Source organism: Andrographis paniculata, unplaced genomic scaffold (assembly GCF_009805555.1).
Source record: "Andrographis paniculata isolate CXL003 unplaced genomic scaffold, ASM980555v1 Contig142END, whole genome shotgun sequence".
Taxonomy (NCBI): domain Eukaryota; kingdom Viridiplantae; phylum Streptophyta; class Magnoliopsida; order Lamiales; family Acanthaceae; genus Andrographis; species Andrographis paniculata.
In genome coordinates, this window is record NW_026137416.1 from 30,001 (window position 1) to 35,000 (window position 5,000).

Consider the following 5,000-nt stretch of genomic DNA (forward strand, 5'->3'; position numbering starts at 1 on the left):
GCTACGAGAAAATCTTGGAAATAGAGAGAGCTTGCCCCTGCAAAGTGCAAGTCTTGATTTATATACGTCAGATTGTCCAGATCTACCTCATCTAAGATGGAGAATTGGACAATCTCAAAGATGGAAGCTTGTGGGAAGGGGGGGAGGAATAGGAAAAGCTCTTCAATTAGAACAATGGACTATTTATCTTTATTTCTCAACTTGGTCAAAGACCATATACTGATCACTATCATCAGTGGGTTCTTTCTCATTTACCTCGCCTCCTTAATCTTATTCTACCCGCTTCCTGTCTTATTCAAAATAAGCTACACAAGCAAAGGTGCGGTACACGGAACACCAACCCAATCTCGACAAAGAAAATTCAAGTACATCAACAATATAGTTTGAAAGTCAAAGAACGAATGACATGTGTTAAGCATAGTGCACGAATGAACTGGGTAGCATTCCATCGAACTAAGGCAGGGAAGGTTTGGTTCGGGTGAAGGAATCGGATATTTAAAGCTGAAGTACGAGTGGGTTGAGAAGACAGTTGTGTTTAGGCCAGAGCTTAGGAACTGGCAATCATCGGTTAGAGATGGCTTGTTGAAGGCTGGGGTTGACCCGTATCCGTAATTGGGGTTTTGGTTGGAACATTTTGTAGGCACTAAGATTGGTGGCTCGACTTTTGATGGTTCGGGGAGGAGGCATAGCGCAGCCGATCTGCAAATCCTGTGACCTGTGAATATTAAAGTTGCTATGTATGCAAGTGTGGAAATACTAAATTGGCATATACTTTCTAGTCTTCGAGGTCTAGGCCAAAAGATCGGATGTTGACCCCACCCGGCCGAGAAGTTAGCAAACTGGCATACTGAACTAAGCCGGAAAGCAGGAAAGGAACGAAAGAGGTCAATTTAGCCTAAGAGATTACAGAATAGCAGACGAAGATCAAGTAGAGATAGTAGTTGGATTGTTCGCATGTGTCCTAAAGGGTGCCCCATCTGGTTGTTATTGAAGCAATGAAAGTCTAACCTTGATCAGTTCCGAGGTTAGCTTCAGCTAAGTTGTTTACCACTGAAGGGTAAAAAGATTTGAAACTAGCTAAAGACCAGCGTAGTATCAAGGGCTCGGCCTCACGCATCCTTTATGAGTTGACTAGGTCTCTCTAAATAAAACAAGCTTTGTAGAGGCGATTCCCATCTAACTTGGTCTATTATCGATGATTTTCTTAGAAGAACAGCGGCAAGTTTGAAAGCATGATTTTTCCAAGAAGGGCGAGGCGCCCCCCAGTATTCCAAGGGGAAAGATTTCAACATATAAAGAAATTTCCATTCTTCCTGTTCCCGCGGCAGACGTATGCTCGGTTGAAGCTGGATTTAGAAAGAGTCGGGCACTTATGTTTACTAAACGAAGAGGGTAGTACCTTTTCTAAGTTCCTCGAATGGAGGACAAGGGACAGATGAAACTCCCAATGGTATCGAACTGTCTTCTATGATTGCCTTCACATAACTTGAGTAGACAACAGCTGGAAGGAAGTCCCTTTTGCAACATATAGGCGCTTGATAGCTTATTTACTATGAACCATCATTCCTTTCTTTCGGCCTTATTCCACAAAACCAGATTCGACCCTTTAATGCTCTTTTCTGGAGAGCTTACCATTTTCCTTTCTAGGAATTTCATGGTGGAGTTTTCTTTCATTTAGGGGAAATAGATTATACCCGCTCACTTCAGCTGGCGGGTCAGCTCTCATGGTGGGTAGGTGAGCCAACCATATAGTTGGTGGGCCCTAAATATTTTCTCTCTCTAAAGTGGGGGTCAACCAAACGCTATCCATTCTAGCCAGTCTCCTTTGGTCTTTAGGGCTTCAGGCTCTCAAGTCGGGAAATCCAATTCGAAAGAAAGCCCTATTCATTCTAGGGGGTGCAAGCTGGAATGGCATAAAGTCACGATAGCTGCCTTGCCTGAATTATTCATTCAGCCCGTACGCTTCTATTGGCTACTGGAAATAGGGTTACGCGAGCTGTAGGCTATCGGGGAGAGGAGACTTATTAAATCCCTCTTAAGTAGAAGAAGCGACTTTCACTGGACCGGGAAAGACTTTGACGCTGCTTAGACTATCTAACGTACCAATATCCGAAAAAGGGGGTACGCATAAGGCTATTCAGTTATCCCAAACGTCAAAGCATATAGATCGATTCCTAACAGTTTGCACATGGGTAAGCCCAGGAACTTATTAACCACGATCTTACAGAATGCCCTCTTCTTTGCAATAGCAATAATAGGCTGTTCCGGTCCCTTTACTAGTTAGCGCTCCATGGATCCTTGTCCTTTTTTACCTAATTCAATTCCCGGTTTGTTTCGCATCTTTCGATGAGAAGGAAGATCTGATTAGCTAGAGACAGCAGATATGATCAAGAGTTAAGCCAGTTAAGGTATCCCACCTCGAGAAAGAGTAAGCTGCGACTACAGAATCACCTGTTCGAGAATTTAGCTAGGTCCCTCTTAAGATCATTTCTATCTCACGAATTGGATTCGAACCAATCTGACGTTCCTTTCTTGCGGCGGGTCCGAGGTTGAGGCAGGCTCCGGCTTATCTTATTCGAAATCTTATCTTATTCTAAATAAGGATCGGTTACCCCTCTTTTTGTTCATTCAGGGGAAGGTGACTTACAAACTTCTTAGCCCGCTGTCTCTTCTCTCAATCGTAATTCAAGCTCAACGAAAAGCAACAAGGGAAGCTAACACAGTCAGTGCAGCCAGCCAGTCCAAAGCATGACGAAATGGTCCGTTGGAATCAAACGCACAATGGGAAGTGGGAGATATACTTGGAGACAAATGGTACTTGGGAGCTGCGCCGCTTCAAGAGGAAACCCGGGAGTCGATCACACGAAAACTTTGCAGTAACCCTACTCAGCACCAATAAGTGACCATACCTTAGCGAGGGAGTACTCAGCGGGTAATCTCTTTAGACTTTAGAGAAGAAAGTCCTAAACAGCAAGGTCAGTCAATTCTTTTAGGAAGGATCCCCCATGCCATTGATTAAGTTGAGTTTGGGAAGGCAATCTCCTAGGATAAAGACTTATTTTAGCGGACATTGCTTCTACGTAGTTTCGTACCCTTTCTCTTTCATTTAAGAAAAGAAAAAACTGTTGTTTCCAGGTCGAATAACAACCTCTCGAATGAGACTCGAAAGACGAAACTTGGATCGAGGATCGAAACTTGTCCTTCGGACAAGGTCAGCTAAATCAAGCTAAGCTCATTTACGAGAAAATAGCAAGACTTTAGGAACAAGGCATCATTTTCCTCAAAGACAGCTGCTCCGCCCGAGACGAAAGCTTTGATTGGGACTCCTTTCTACTTGTTCAAGTAGAGCTTATTAGGAGGATACTCCCTTTCTCGCCTGAAAGAAGATCCGATTAGTCCATATTGGTGGGGCCTGAAGCTTGAGCCTGACCTCTCAGTCGTGATAACAGCTCTTTCTGTGCTGAAACAATATCCCAAAAGACCAAAGGCTGAGATTTTAGATCCTTCACTGCTGAAACCAAAAGCCGATTCCTTGTAGTCCTACTGCCTATAACAAGAAAAACAAGCTTACCTCCCTCTCACTTTGTTCGAGTATAGTCTATTCTCACTTCTCCCTACGGTCGAGTCTATTCTAACCTGGGCTTACAAGTTTCACTCTCTATTAATTAGCAGCTGTCCATGGACTTGCTGTACCTATACTCTCTTTTGTAAGGAGCAGGACAGGATCGGACCAACCCAATCTTCTATTAAAAAAGCAGGGTAAACCCACTCTATCTATTTCTCTATCGCGGGAAAGCACTCAACTGACGAGGAGATTGAATCCGCGCCAGGATATGAATGAATAAGTTTCCTACCAGAAAGAAGTTCCTAATCTCTGCCATTGCAAAACCCCGACATATTTTATTTGTCTCAATCCTAACCTCATATTTATAAGCTAAGCAAGTCCAGTGCTACAGGCTTCATTCGACAAAACAAAAGGAGATGGTTCTCTTGAGAGGTATCGGGCACGGTTGTGTGCTTCTTACTTAATTGAAGACTGTCGTGCTGACTCTTTCGCGCCTAACCCTATTTCGATTTGGCTTGGTAGTTCCCCGTCGGTTCTGTACAAAGCAGGTTGACGACCTTACAAAAGCCCTAAAAGACCCAATCCCTCGGCCCGGGACCCGCGCTAAGCCTCAGGGGCACAAGTTTTTTTTAAGTCTTTTCTCACGGAAGTTCATTTCAGTTCGGTTGCGAAATATATAGCTATCAAGCTGGTGGGACTGGAACTCAACCTTAAAATTCCCTTCCCAAGCTACGCAGCGAACGAATTTGTAGCTCCTTCTGCCCTTTTCTAGTCTAAGCTCACATTCTAGGGATTCCAGCGAAAAGAAGTAGTAGCTCCTGCGATAGAAGTTGTTGGTGCTCTTACCTTAGTAGCTGCTTTTGTGGCACTCTTCTGGGTCTCCCGAAAAAAGCTAGTGTAGCAGCCGTACCTGCAGTTCCTGCTGAAGCTCTTTCCACTGCTGCCGCAAAACCCGCTGCTTCTTCTAGCGAAACTTGTTGCAGCTCCTCTTCCTGCTCTATCTGCTGCTTGGTCTCTGTCTGCTGCTGGTGGCTCTTTGAGCGCCCCTTTCCCTTCTTTTATAGGGGAAGAAGATGTTGGAAAGGCCGCAGTCGTAGCTCTAATAGTCAAGGCAGCTTTCCCCGATTCACCTGCTAGAACTGATTCAATAGAGGAGTACGGCACAAGTAGCAGCATTCCGACGATTCAAGGGCATAAGAAGCTTTAGAGCTGGGAAAGTTGCCGAAGAAATTGTATGCTTGGGCTTCTGACCAGTAACTATAGTAGGGTCGGGTATAAATTATTCATTGAAACATTCCTGACCTTCTCTAATATGAGCTAAGGAATGGGCTTCTTTTTCCTCTGTTGCCCGGGTAGAAGAAAGGGATGAGACGTCTGGAAAGAGAGGAAAAGAATGTTTATTTATTCTTCTGGGGACTTCAAAGAGCTAAACCCC

At 44.3% G+C, this 5,000-nt stretch overlaps 1 protein-coding gene across 1 annotated transcript in view; it reads right to left on the reverse strand.

Moving 5' to 3' along the window:
* LOC127257447 (ATP synthase protein MI25-like) overlaps nt 1-956 on the reverse strand; it is a 3,600-nt gene extending 2,644 nt beyond the window's left edge. The window contains exon 1 of the mRNA XM_051283881.1: nt 1-956. This exon is cut by the window's left edge and continues 555 nt beyond it. The gene's annotated coding sequence lies outside the window, so the exon portion shown is untranslated.
* Nucleotides 957-5,000: the final 4,044 nt, after the last annotated feature.